The sequence below is a fragment of the Hemitrygon akajei genome, chromosome 17 (assembly GCF_048418815.1).
Source record: "Hemitrygon akajei chromosome 17, sHemAka1.3, whole genome shotgun sequence".
Taxonomy (NCBI): Eukaryota; Metazoa; Chordata; class Chondrichthyes; order Myliobatiformes; family Dasyatidae; genus Hemitrygon; species Hemitrygon akajei.
This window is the reverse complement of record NC_133140.1, coordinates 68,171,909-68,187,588: the sequence shown is the minus strand read 5'-3', so window position 1 is coordinate 68,187,588 and position 15,680 is coordinate 68,171,909.

Genomic DNA, 15,680 nt, shown 5'->3' with positions numbered 1-15,680 from the left:
ACTTCACTTTGAAAATATGAGTCACTGTCCAGAGGGGACAGACAGAGTTTGTATGTTTAAACCCTACCCACAGGCTGGATCTGCATCTTGGTGTTGTCTCCTGCTGCTGGCATTTATTTTCATAATCCCAGCTATTTCTACATTCTATCATTTACTATTCCAACCCCAGGCCTTCATTTACTTTCTCCATCTGGGAAGGATGTCAACTCAGCCAGTAGACACATACAATTTCTTTCTTCTTTGATTCAGGGGATAGCTGGGTTTATCACTTTTTCGATCCATTGCAGAGCAGCTGGGTCCAGCCTCAATCCCACCACCACCCCGCACCACGCTACACCCACCTTCCCCTTCATCTGGTTTCACCCATCACCCACCAGCTGTGCACCACCCCCTCCCCCACCTTCTTCTCACCTCTTTTTTTCCCAGTCCTCATGAAGGGTCTTGGCCCAAAGCGTTAACTTCTCATTTCCCTTCATTGTTTCTGCCTGACTTGTTGAGTTTCTCCAGCTTTTTGTTTGTGTTGCTCATTGCAGAATCTCTTGAATCTACAGACTGGCAATCTTTCCTGTTCCCATTCAGTCCGGATGCAGGAGCTCGACCCGGAAAGTTGACTCCCATCTTCTCCCTCCGCAGATGCTGCTTGACTCCTGAATGCGTCGAGCATCCTGATTTTATTTGAGATTCCAGCACTGCAAAGCAAGTGTCTCCTAAAAGAAACTGACCCGAGTTGAGAGTACGAGTAACGTTTAATCACAAAGATTTTAGTTTTCAGCTTGAGCTGTCGTGCTTTAAGCTCAGAAGGTGGTGGGTTTGATCCTCACTCTACTATATAATGTAGGCTGACACTTCAATGTGTTGTAGAACCTTTAATTCAAATGAGGCAGAGCGAAGCCCCAGGTGTCTAATCTGATGGTTTAGTTACATGCTAAAGATTAAAGAAAAGGAGCATTCTCCTCAGTACATAAACTTTCTTTTTTGAATAACAGTGGAAACAGAGGACTGATCTTTTATCAGAATGAAATTGAAAAACCTCTAGAGAACAGGGCTCCTGTTATATTTGTACAGATCATGATTACTCTATTATGATACATGCAAATGTACAAAGTAATAGCATTTTTGTTTACACGACGAAATCTGCAGATACTGGAAATTCAAGCAACACACAAAATGCTGGTGGAACGCAACAGGCCAGGCAGCATCTATAGGAAGAAGTACAGTCGACGTTTCGGGCCGAGATCTTTCGTCAGGACTAACTGAAAGGAAAGATAATAAGAGATTTGAAAGTTGAGGGGGGAGGGGGAGATCCAAAATGATAGGGAAAGACAGGAGGGGGAGGGATGAAGCCAAGAGCTCGAAAGTTGTTTGACAAAAGGGATACACAGCCAGAGAAAGGAAAGGATCATGGGACAGGATGCCTAGGGAGAAAGAAAGGGGGAGGGGAGCACCAGAGGGAGATGGAGAGCAGGCAAGGAGTGATTATGAGAGGGGTAGAGAGAGAGAAAAAAAAAGAGGAGGGGGAATAATAAATAAATAAATAAATAAATAAGAAACTGGGGTAAGAAGGGGAGGCGGGGCATTAACAGAAGTTAGAGGAATCAATGTTCATGCCATCAGGTTGGAGGCTACCCAGACGGAATATAAGGTGTTGTTCCTCCAACCTGAATGTGGCTTCATCTTGACAGTAGAGCAGGCCATGGATAGACATATCAGAATGGGAATGGGACGTGGAATTAAAATGTGTGGCCACTGGGAAATCCCGCTTTCTCTGGCAGACAGGGCGTAGGTGTTCAGCAAAACGGTCTCCCAGTCTGCGTTGGGTCACCAATATATAGAAGGCCGCACCGGGAGCACCTTGCACTTGTACTGAGATGAAATGTAAACTTTTCGATTGTGAACTATTTTATTTAAAATAGTGTTAATTTTAAAGAATATGTACTTTGCAGTGATCAAACATTTTGACCGTGCTGGGAAACTGTTGGAGCAAGTTAAATTTAAAGAAGACAGGGACAGCAAAGAGTACAGCCTGTTTTTGTTGCCATGCACACACGACGGAGGACATTCTGCAGCGGTATAGTGATGTTTTCAGGGACGAGCTGGGCACAGTGAAGGGCGTGACCGTGAAACTCCATGTCGACCTTGAGGCCACGCCACGTTTTTTTAAGCCCAGGTGGGTGCCCTTTGCCATGAAAGGCAAAGTCGAGGCGGAGCTGGAATGTTTACAGGGGCTGGGCATCATTGAGCCTGTCCAGTTTTCAAGGTGGGCGACTCCTATTGTTCCAGTTTTGAAGGCAGATAAAACTGTGAGGATATTTTGGGTGGATCTAGTGTTGGGCACACGAGAGGGGTCTGTGTGTCTGCGTGAGAATGTCCATCATCTTCAGGGGACTCTGTCCCCTCTGCCAGTGTCTCTCCCTCTATCAAAGTCACTGGTGGACATGCTTTCCTGGTCTGCATTAAGTGGTCATTGCTCCTTAACTGTTTTGGACTACTGAGCTTCTTTGAAATCAGTGGCAAGCTATTCTCAGCATTTTTGGAATAAACGGCATCTGCAGGTTTGCCACCTGGCTTGGAACGCATTGAAGAAGGAACTTTGGTTTTCGAATCATCGTCACGACCGTGGCTCAGAATAGACCCAATTGCAAATTTTTCATAGAGTTCCTTGTTATAACTTGGAACTATCTGGAGTTCAACAGCAGGAAATTGCAAAGCGTTTCAGAAAACCTTGTGCTTGAACAAAGGTCTTGTCTGTTAAATCACAGCAATTGATTTTGATGATACATTCATTCTCCTGGAGCAGGTTCTCTTTCCTTGAACGGCTGTTCTCTTCAATACCACGAATACTCAGGCCAAGGAATCCTCCACTCAGCGTAGAGTTAAAAGGCATCACATGGATTCCCAGGGGGCCACCGCCTCCGGAAAATTCTACTTTCTTTGTCAAATCACTTAGAGTGCTTTCTGAATGCTTGTCTGGTGGTCCTGGAGGCTCTGTTCTTACATTGTCTGTGGGTGCCCCGTTTGCTACTGTTACGATTTGCTTCACATGCAGGTTCCTGTTAGCAGGATCATCGGGCGGAGATGCACCTTGCTGTAACTGGGCAGGTGGTACAAGAGCTGGGTCACTGTTTCACCGTACTAGAAGTGGCCGGCTGGCTTTCAGTGCCGAGGGGGTAACTTCAATTGCTCCTGTAATAGGCTGAAGAGCCGCAAGCTGCGCTGTGAGCTCACTCTCAAATGTGTCCGGACTATGTCTGTCACTCACATTGCCAACGGCGACTTCATCTGCACGCTGCACCTCATGCTCTTCCGTCATGTGTGCATATTTAAATTCATGCCAGTTGAGCCGGATTTTGCAAAGTCAATCACGGCTCAAAAGACTGGGCCCACTACCTTTAGCTATCTTCAGCCTTCTGACCCCCGGCTGAAATATCCACATATAACACCCCTAGATGAGGTATGGGCTGCCCCGTATAGGTCCTGAGTTTGAGCTTAGATGGTCTGATGGGAGGCAGGTTGGATCCCCGTGTCCTCCTGTAGGTCTCTTCACTAATGACCGATGCAGTAGCCCCTGAATCAATCTCGAACTTAATGTCCTTTTACCCTGACAGTGACTGTGGCATAATATGGTTCAGGTGGTTCCTCATCCATTTCCACCCCAAACATGTTGTAGGTACACGCTGCCTCTTCGTCTGCTTCTCCTAGGTGGTGTGTGGCTGCCTGAGTCTGTTGAGCTTTCCCCTGCCCAGGCTTAACCTTACCCTTTATGCTCCTGCACTTTTTAGCTAAATGTCGCTTTTTGCTACAAGCATGGCAGACAGTATCTTTGAATTTACAAACGTTTGCATAGTGCGTTCCTCCACACCGAAAACATTCCACCCGCTTTGCCTGTTTACCAGTCTCCCTCCTGACTTGGAGCACAGCCGTCGACTGCGACCCCCCATATCCTTTCTGTATATCCTTGGCATTATCAGCAGCCAACTCCATGCCTTGAGCAATCTCTAGGGCTGTCTTGAAAGACAACGGTGGGGTTTCCCCCAACAAGCGGTGTTATACGGCATCATTATTAATGCTGCATACTAATCTGTCACGGAGCATGTCATCCACACGGCTCCGAAATCGCAATGCTCAGACAGCTGCAATCGCCCACAGACTGACCTGGCTTCTGGACATGGCTGTGAAACTTGAACCGTTGGACTATAACCGAAGGCTTCGGATTGTGGTGGTCCCCCACGAGCTTGACCATTTCATCGTATGGAATTTCTCCCAGTTTCCACGACTTAGCTAAGTGCCTTATCAGCCTGTACGTCCTTGCCCCACACACACTCGGGAGAATAAAGCGCTTCTTAGCCTCCTCAGTAATTCCATTAGCACAGAAAAAGTGGCCCAACCTGTCCGCATACTCTGGCCAGTCCTCGGTCCGCTCCTCGAACTCACAGATGTTTCCAAACGTAGCCATCTGAACACGAGGCTCCTCATCCGCTCACAGCTCCTGAACATGTCCACAAATCCAGTTCACCTCGTCGCCAAAAATATCTGGTAACTTCTACTTTACAAAAGGACCACTCGACAACTTGATGGCCAAAAGAGCATCTTTATCTGGGACGGCAAATGATATTTACAATACAGAGGCTTCCAGGTACCTCGTGCGGCATGGGTGGAGGAACTATACAATGCATACTGGGAGTAAAAAAAGCGGAAGTAAAAACCCCGCCAACCCCAGATCCCGCCTCTCGTTACCAACAGCTTCCCGATTAGTATTAACTTACTTTTAATAATACTCACATTACAACAGTATTTATGTAGCTAGTCCCAACTGATCTTCTGACTGGAGCTCTTGATGATAGTGGGGCGGTTTGAGAATTGTAATACCATTGGATATCAGGAATATACTTTCTTTTGTTGCAGGTATTTATTGTATTTATTTAGAGATAACAGGCCCTTGCAGCCCAACAAGCTTGCAACACTCAAATACAGCCATGTAACCATTTAACCTACTAACCTGTACAACTCTGGAATGAGAGAGGAAATTGGAGCACTCGAAGGAAACCCTCACGGTCACGGTGAGAACAGACAACCTCCTCACAGGTAGAGATGGGAATTGAACCGGATATGCAAGTGCTGCAGTAGCGTTATGATAACCACTATGCTACCATGCCCCCCCCCAACTATTTTATTCTTTGTCTATTGTTTCAGTTCCGTTGCCTGCAGAGGTTCTTTCCTAAAATATATTCTATGGCACACTTAACATGCAAATCACAGCTTTCTGTTCAGATGATAAAGGTACAAAAAGATGATGTTCTGTTTTCCAACCCTTTGTGTACAACAATGTTGAGACTCAAATCAGCTAATGAAAATCTAAGAGGATCATCTCACTTCAAAATATCCTCCTTCTTTTCCATCTGCTGGCCTGTGAGAGATTCTTTACATTTCTCTGATGTCAAAGCACTGATCAGGAAATTATTGAGGTGTAACTTTGCGTCTGACCACTCCATGGCACGCCTCCATCAACGTTCCACCCGCTAGACATCACGCAGATTAAATGACAGTGGTTTCAAGCCCTTCTGAAATCAGCCTGAAACCACCAGAGTTGGCAAAGGAAACTGAAACGGATCAGGTCATCATAAGTTCAGGTGTAATGGATTGAACTAAGTTGTGCCTTTGCTGCCAAAGGCTTGATCTATCACACCACCATAAGCTCCACAGAAGTTTCATAAGAACAGGAGCACTCTGTCACAATTACAGTCCCAGAATTAGAATGTGGAAATAAATTATGTTACATCCAGTTAGACTACAACATGGCACATAATGGTGATGAATTAGACTGAGCTTCTTACCACCTCACACAAGCCTCCTCCACCACTGTCAGTCATCTTGTTTTATATTTTATAGATCGACAAAATCTACTGTAAAAAAAATCCAGCATTTTAAAAATGCTGAATTGCTCATTTGAGGCTAAAGTTGCTCTGAAGGTCTTGAATGAGGCCCAAAACTACCAACGTGGAACTGTCGAAGCATGAAAAACAGCTCCCTGCTCCAACTCATTTACAGCTGATCCCCAATGAATCTTACAAAGTCTGGCTCTGGGCTTCTGTTGGAGTAATCTTTGTTTCATACCTGGATTTCTCCAGATATGGCTATCTGTTCAATATATTATGTGCAAACAGAAATTAATGACAAAGATGTTTATATAATAAATATCATTAAGTAGGAAACATGCACCTGTGCCCTGTGTCATCAATTCCTCAGATGGGTTTGTTGCTATTGAGACAGTCTCATTACCTTGAAAGGTGGTGAAGGACTGTCTTTGTGCAATTTGGCACAGCTGAGTACTAGACTTCTCCTAAGAGCAGCCAAGTGTTAACTATACTGCTGTGGAATTGAATTCACATGAAGGTCAGGCCAGGTGAGGAGGTAGAGACTGGGGTTTGTTACTGAATGTAGATTAATGAAACTGATGGGATATTGCAATAATCCAAAGGTTTTATACTACTAAGGTAAGCCTACAAAATTTCTCATTGATTGAAAATAAACAACAAAGTCTGTCAATTTTTTTTGATTAGTTTTAATTGTCACATGTCCGTCGCAACATGTGAACTGCATCATTCCCAGCAATGACCAACATAGCACGACCACAACTTGCTAACGCCAACCCATATTTTGGAATGTGGGAGGAAACCAGAGCACTCGGAGCAATATAAATTGTTAAGTTATTTCAAGCATCTAGATTTGGTGATTGATTTCAAATAATAGTTATTAAATAAAGAACATGCAGAAAATGTATGTATATGAATTGATCATTTGCTACACAGATAAATGTAAGGGCTCCAACCCATTCCATTGCGAAGTCAGAAGTAATGAGGTAAGCCAGCTTAACCCAGAACAACACATACAAACTGCTGGAGGAACCCAGGTCAGGCAGCACCTATGGAAATGAATAAACAGTCGACATTTCGGGCCGAAGCCCTACTTCAGTAATGGAAAGGAAGGGAGAAGACGACAGAATAAAAAGGTGGAGGGAGGGGAAGGAGGATAGCTAGAAGGTGGTAAGTAAAACCAGGTAGGTAGGAAATATAAAAGGCTGGAGAGTAAGGAATCTGATAAGAGAGGAGAGTGGATAATAGGAGAAAGGGAAGGAGGAGGGGAACCAAGGGGAGATGATAGGCAGATGAGAAAAGGCAAGAACCAGTGTGGGGAATAGAAGAAGAGGGGAGATGCAGGGAATTTTTTTTACTGGAAGGAGAAATCAATATTCGTGCCTTCAGGTTACATAAGAACATAAGAAATAGGAGCAGGAGTAGGCCATCCGGCCCATCGAGCCTGCCCCACCATTCTATAAGATCATGGCTGATCTGTCCGTAAACTCAGCTCCATCTACCTGCCTTTTCCCCATAACCCTTAATTCCCTTACTATGTAAAAATCTATCTAACTGTATCTTAAATATATTTAGTGAAGAAGCCTCTACTGCTTCCCTGGGCAGAGAATTCCACAGATTCACCACTCTCTGGGAAAAACAGTTCCTCCTCATCTCAGTCCTAAACCTTATCCCCTGAATCTTGAGACAATGTCCCTAGTTCTAGTCTCACCTACCAATAGAAACAACTTTCCCACTTCTATCTTATCTATCCCTTTCAAAATTTTATATGTTTCTATAAGATCCCCTCTCATTCTTCTGAATTCCAGAGAGTATAGTCCCAGGGGACTCACTCTCTCCTCATAGGTTAACCCCTTCATCCCTGGAATCAACCTGGTGAACCTCCTCTGCACTGCCTCCAAAGCCAGTATATCCTTCCTCAAGTAAGGAGACCAGAACCGCACACAGTACTCCAGGTACGGTCTCACCAGTACCCTGTATAGTTGCAGCATGACCTCCCTGCTCTTGAATTCAATCTCTCTAGCAATGAAGGCCAACATTCCATTTGCCTTCATAATAACCTATTGTACCTGCAAGCCAACCTTTTTCAATTTATGAACAAGTACTCCCAAGTCCCTCTGCACAACAGCATGCTGCAATCTTTCACCATTTAAATAATAATCTGCTCTTCTATTATTCCTTCCAAAGTGGATGATCTCACATTTACCAAGTTGTATTCCATCTGCCAGACCTTGGCCCACTCACTTAACCTATCTATATCCCTCTGCAGGCTCTCCACATCCTCTGTACAATTTGCTTTTCCACTCAGTTTAGTGTCATCAGCAAATTTTGCTATGCTACACTCAGTCCTCTCTTCCAAATCATCAATGTAAATGGTAAACAGCTGCGGGCCCAGCACCAACCCCTGCAGCACCCCACTCACCACTGACTGCCAACCGGAGAAACACCCATTTATACCTACTCTCTGCTTTCTATTGGTTAACTAATCCACTATCAATGCCAATACACTTCCTCCGAGTCCATGCATCCGTATGTTATTTATCCATATATCCATATGTCTCCTGTGCGGCACCTTATCGAACACCTTCTGGAAATCCAAGAATACAACATCCACCTGTTCCCCTCTATCCGCTGCACTCATTATGTCCTCAAAGAACTCCTGTAAGTTTGTCAAACAGGACCTGCCCTTTCTGAATCCATGCTACGTCTATCTAATGGAACCACTCCTTTCTAAATGTTTCGCTATTTCTTCCTTAATGATAACTTTGAGCATTTTCCCGACTACAGATGTTAAGCTAAGTGGCCTATAGTTGCCCGTCTTTTGCCTACATCCTTTTCTAAAAAGTGGCATGATATCTGCTGTCTTCTAATCTGCCTACTACTATAACCTCTGCCAATTCCCTCAGCACCCTGGGACGCATCCCATCAGGACCAGGGGACTTATCTACCTTCAGGCCCTCTACTTTGCTCATCACTATCTCTTTAGTGACAGTGAATTCATCGAGGTCCTTACCTCCCATTTCGTCCACAACATCCTTCTTTGCCATATTAGACATGTCCTCCACCGTGACGACCGACACAAAACAGTTGTTCAATGCCTCAGCCATTTCCTTGTCACCCAATATCGATTTCCCCTTCTCATACCTACATGCACCACGACAGGTTGGAGGCTACCCTGTTACTCTGTTATGTCTCCCCTCTCGCTGCGAAATGGGGACAGCTCTTTTTCCCCTATTAGGGAGAGAGAGAGTCTGTGGTATGTCGAATTATCAGGTGAACGAATAGTCTTTGGGGTAGTGCAAGTCTGTGTCTTTATTGATGCTTTGCTGTACGCTTGAGTGCTCGGTGGAGGGTGCAGATGCTTTTTTACTGGTTGGGGGGTGTCATTGTTTTGCTGTTGCTTATGCATGGGAGGGAGAGCTGAGGGGGGCTTTGGGGTTCTAACATTTCACTGTCATTCGTTCTTTGGGACGCTCCTCTGGTTTCATGGATGCTTGCAAAGAAAAAGCATTTCAGGATGTATATTGTATACATTTTTCTGACATTAAATGTACCTTTTGAACCTATTGAACCCAGACAGAATATAAGGTGTAGCTCCTCCACCCTGAGGGTGGGCCTCACTGTGGCATAAGAGGAGGCCATGGACCAACATGTCGGAACAGGAATAGGAATCGGAATCAATACATCTGACCACCGGGAAGTTCTGTTTTTGGCAGATAGAGCAGTGGTGCTCGACGAATCAGCCCGCCAACTTATGATGTGCCTGACCAATGTAGAGGAGCAGCATCTTTAACCAGATTGCACCAGGCAAATTTGAATACAAAAAGTCATACACAAAACTGTCTTCTATCAATTTATTGAAAAGATTGCATTTTCAGTCCTGGTATTTTGGAAGATTAAAAGCTGAAAGGGTTTACTTCCTACAACATGCTTGTGGCTTTGGTTTAAGTTACTCAAAATATTCAATTCAGGCGGTACTTAATTGAGTGCATAGATGGGTTAAGTAGTGAGAAACCTTTTCCTTAGCTGTGTCTAAAGCCAGAAGTAAAGTTTAAGTATATAGGGTTGGTGATTTAGAGTAGAAATGGAAACATTATTCCCATTAGAGGATAATTGAAATCTGGAACGCACAGACTTATGGTGTGAAGGGGGAACACTCACAAGACTTAAGAAGCTTTTAAGTGAGCACTTGAAACACCGTGGCTTAAAAGGCTGAGAAATGGAAAGGGATTCATGTAGATAGTACTGATGGCTGGCGCACTCAGTGGGCCAAAGAGCTTGTTTCTGAGCTGTGCAATTCTACGCCAAGTCTTGCGAGTCAAACTGTAGTATTTATAGTGTGTTGAAGTAAATTTACTTACAGTAGAAATTGCATTGTCTGTGGCTTGTTCTTTTACAGCTAAAAGGAACAGTTGACTTCAAATACTGACGTGACAGCAGATGAAAAAACTTAAAATGCTCAAATATGGAGAAAATAACAAAGTCTGCCGGTGAGCAGCTAAAATGAACCCATGAGCAATTATGAAGAAAACAGCCATTTGAGGTAAGACTGATCCCTTAATACAACTACTTTTAAGGGATCAGCATTACAGACTCTCCAGTCCAATTCATCCTTGAAAGACAAAATAGTACTTACGCACAATTAATAAAATATTCTTTCAGCCAAGACTTTTCCTTGAAAAAATGTACGCTGATTTGTTGGTCAGTCAGAAAGAAGAGGGCATCTCCCTTCACACTCTTATGCTTCCTCCCGCTCCACTCCAACCTCCCTCAAGCCATTCATTGTTTCAGCCCTTTTACCCATTTTCTCATTTAACCAATCCTGTCCTTCATCCTATCCTCACTCACCTTTCTCTGGTTCTACATATTCTCATAGAAAAGCTGTTAATCTCTCAAATCATCTTGTAATGAAAGTAATGAAACTGAGACATTATTTCTGCTGCTCACTCAGCAGATGCCAGCTGCTGGAAACTGGGATTCCAACATCCAAAGCAACTTCCCCCCCACCCCCATTTTCTTTCAAATAACAAACCTGAGACATGTTGCTTATGTTGTGCTTTGACTTACTCTTTTATACAATGTGACTTTCAGTTGGCTTCTCCTCATCTCAGACCTATCACATGCTGCGAGAAAGTGATATTTGACAAATATTGCATGCCCTAATTTTTAACAATTTAGCACACTGATTTGTTTTCTTTCTGCATGTGCTTAACTTTTCCCTCCTATTATTTTGTTATTAGACAAAAATGTCTATAACTGGGAAACTGAAATCATTGGCATAAGTTTTTGATGAGCAAACTGAGCATTAAAGAGGTTTTACCCAAGGTAGATCACACTAGCAATCTGTTATGGGTTGAGTGTGTCCTTCTGGAAACTGGAAACTGCACAATTCAAACCACCATGGCTGAAACTTGTCTCATGTCATGTTGCTCCTGCTGTCATTGTGGGTCATAAAGCATAGATTTTAGTTCTTCCACTGCCAGGTGGGGCTTCTAGAGGCAACCTTTGACCCTTGCAGTTCACTAATGGAGAAATTAGGGAGATATTGTAGAACTGCACTAGGCTAAGGACCAAGTGCTGCTAAACAGGATTAATACAGATAGGTGCTTGATCGTCAACACAGAAATGGTGAGCCAATGGGCCTGTTTCTGTGTTGTATGGGGGTGATTGGTAAGTTTGTGGCCTAAGGTAGAAGGAGGTGAGTTATTAACTTCAAACTTACTGCATAATCACTCAAAGAGTTGAACTGCATTTGCATGTAAGGAGAGCTGTATAACTCACCTCCTTCTACCTCAGGCCACAAACTTATCAATCAACCATCTGTGGACACTTTCTGGAGGTCCATGATCCGTACGCTCCACAACCGCTGGACCAAGTGTGTAAATGTAGGAGGGGACTATGTTGAAAAATAAATAAGCTAGGATTTCTAAAATTGACTCCTTCTACCTTAGGCCACAAACTTATCAATCACCCCTCGTAGAAGTCGGCGTCCTGGACCTCCAGAAGTGGTCCACAGCATGGGGTGATTGATAAGTTCATGGACTAAGGTAGAAGGAGATGAGTTATTAACTTCAAACTTTCTGCATTTTCACTCAAACAATGAACTGCATGGGCTTGTAACGAGAGCTGTTTAACTCATCTCCTTCTTGCGTAGGCCACAAACTTACCAATCACCCCGGCTGTGGACCACTTCTACAAAAAAGGGATCCGTATGCTCCACGACCACTGGACTAAGTGTGTACATATAGGAGGGGACTACGTTGAAAAATAAATGTGCAAGGTTTTCTAAAACTGAATCCTTCTACCTTGGGCCACAAACTTATCAATCACCCCTCGTATGAGTGTGTGACTTCATAACATGCTCTTGGGTTTAAAAATGGGACAGCACTTTCACAACAAATTCTTTACTCATCTGCCAACTTTATTGTTCAGTTTGCATTATGTTATATGGTACACTGGAGGTTCCTTCAATAATTGCAACTTTTTTGTTCCCCTCAATCCTGAGCTATAACTTGCTAAAATGAACTGCCGGATGAACTCAGTATGTCAGACTTCATCCATGGGGTGAATGGACAGGTTTAAAACCCTCCATCTAAATCCAAAGCATTGGGCGTTAATTTCCCACCATAAATGCCACCTGATCTGCTGAGCTCCTCCAGCGGTTTATTTCTCACCGCAGATTCCAGTATCCAGTCTCTTCTCTCTCTCTCGGATCTATCAGTTTACATCTTAGTCAGCCTACACCTCGCAGTGGATTGAGGGCACACACAGCAAAGTAGTCAAGTGAGATTGACGATCATGTGTGAATGCCAAGAAACATTGGGGAACACTACATCACTCCCACCCCGTCACCACATTTTTCTGGCAGGCTTTCCTGCTGCTGTGCATGGTGTACATTCCTGTTGCCATATGGAGAACTCTTTGCACTGATGCACATGGGACAATACATCAACTACGAGCTCCTAAGAAAAATGCTTTTTTTTTTGCACAAAACCTCAGTGTTACTTTTAAGAGGTTTGTGCCCAATTTTCCAAAATATCTTCAGGACATGTAAGAGCACATTTACACCATATTCAGCATATGTTCTGTGCACTGAAAGATCTTTGGTTGGTTAGGTTGACTTGTCACATGTACATTGAAACATACAGGGAAATGTTGTTTGTGTCAAATCAAATCAGCGAGGATACACGGGGGAGTTGGCAAGTGTCACAACATTTCTAATAGCAACATACCATGCCCACAACTCACTCTACCATATGTCAGATGGAAAACCAATCCTCTGCAAATTTAAATTCAACTATCCAGCAAAGACATTAAGTGATTTTTAAAGCTTTTTCTGGCAGCAATTTCTAGACGAGATCTTCAATTCAGCATTTTCGAACAGGTCTATACACACTCAGTGTATTTTTAATTTTATTCTGCCACATGGTTTAGCAATTTGCACAACTTTATGAAACATGCTTTTCGCTACTACCTGGATGTTTATTATATAAGATTTCAACAAAATATTTTAGGAGCTGCAAATATACCAAAGCAAGAAGTATTGTAGGAAAGGCATACTGTGAAAGGACTGGATGGGATGGAGTTTGTCAAATGTGTTCAGGAAAGTTCCTTAATCGGTGCATAGAAGTCAATACTTGATCTGCTTTTGGATAACGAGACAAGTGACAAAGTTTGTGTAGGGGTACACTTTGCATTGAATGATCATAATGCCATTAGTTTCATAGTAAATATGGAAAAAGATAGGTTTGGTCTGCAGGTTGAAATGCTAAGTTGTAGAAAGTCCAATTTTGATGGTATCAGAAAAGAATTGACAATTCTTTTACAGAGTGTGTATGTGCCTGTCAGAATAAAGGTGAAGATAAAAGGTTTAAACAACCTTGGGGTTTTCGGGAAATATTTAGGATCTGGTTAATTAAAACAAAGGAGGTGCATAGCAGTTATAGGCAAGTAGGAACAAATGAGGTACTGATGGAATATAAGAGATCAGGAGGGATAAAAGGAGGCATGAGGTTACCCTAGCAGAAAAGGTGAAGGAGAATCCTAAGGGATCCTACAGATGTATGAAGAGCAAAGGGACTGAAATCCATGAGTGGAGCTAAAAGTGATGGGGGAGATCTGTAATGGATTTTTGCATCTGTATTTGCTCTGGAGATGGATACAGCATCTATAGAAGCCAGATAGAGCAGTATTGACTTCATGGACCGAATACAGATTACAAAGGCGGAGTTATTTGCTGAATTGAGGCAAATTAGGGTTTGACAAGGTGTTCCCTTGGACTCTGTAGGAGGCAAGTGCAGAAATTGCAGGGGCCCTAGCAGAGATATTGAAATCCACAGGTAAGGTACTGCAGGATTGGAGTATAGCTAATGTTGTTCCGATGTTTAAGAAAGGCTCTAAAAATGAACCAGCAAATTATAGAGCAGTCAGCCTGACATTAGTAGAGGGAAAGTTTTTCTAAAGTTTTCTGAGGGACTGGATATATGAGAATTTGGATAGACAGGGACTGATTAGGGATAGTCAGCATGGCTTTGTGCATGGTAGGTCATCTCTAACCAATCATAGAGTTTTTCTAGGAAGCTTCCATCAAAGTTGATGAAGGCAAAGCAGTAGATGTTATCTACATAGACTTTATTGAATTGAATTGACTTTATTACTTACACCTTTCATATGCACGAGGAGTAAAAATCTTTACGTTACGTCTCCATCTAAATGTGCAATGTGCAATTTATAATAAATATTGTGTACAACAGGACAGTCAATATCACGTAGAAGTATATTTGCATCACCATGAATTAAACAGTCTGATGGCCTGGTGCAAGAAGCTGTCACGGATCCTGTTTGTCCTGGTTTTTATGCTGTGGTACCGTTTCCCAGATGATAGCAACTGGAACAGTTTGTGGTTGTGGTGACTCGGGTCCCCAATTATCCCTCGGGCCCTTTCCACACACCTGTCTTTGTAAATGTCCTGAATTGTGGGAAGTTCACATTTACAAATGAGCTGGGCTGTCCGCACCACTCTCTGCAGAGGCCTGCGATTGAGGGAAGTACAGTTTCCATACGAGGCAGTGATACAGCCAGTCAGGATGCTCTCAATTGTGCCCCCTACAGAAAGTTCTTAGAATTTGGGGGCCCATTCCAAACTTCTTCCACCATCTGAGGTGGAAGAAGCACTGTTGTGCCTTTTTCACCACTTAGCAGGTATGTACAGACCCCGTGAGATCCTCGGTGAGGTTTATGTCGAGGATCTTAAAGCTTTTCACCCTCTCAACCTCAGATCCATTGATGTCAATAGGGGTTAGCCTGTCTCCATTCCTCCTGCACTCTACAACCAGCTGCTTTGATTTTGTTTTCTTGACACCACTGTGTCGGGGTGACAACTTCTTCTCTGAAGGCTGCCTCATTATTATTTGAGATCAGGCCAATCAGTGTAGTGTCATCAGCAAATTTAATTAGCAGATTGGAGCCGTGGGTGGCGACACAGTCATGAGTATAGAGAGAGTAAAGGAGGGAGCTTAGTACAAAGCCCTGAGGGGCACCTGTGATGAGGGTCAGAGGGACAGGGGTGAGGGAGTCCGCTCTTACCACCTGCCAGCCTTTGACAAGATCTCACATGGGAGGTTGATCAAGAACGTTCAGTCGTTTGCATTCAAAATAAGCTGGTAAATTGGATTAGATCTTGGCTTTGTGGGAGAAGTCAGAGTGTGGTAGTAGGTGGCTGCCTCTCTAACTAGTGACTAATGGAGTGCCGCAGGGATCAGTGCTGGGTCCATTGTTGTTTTGACACCTATATCAATGATCTGGATGATA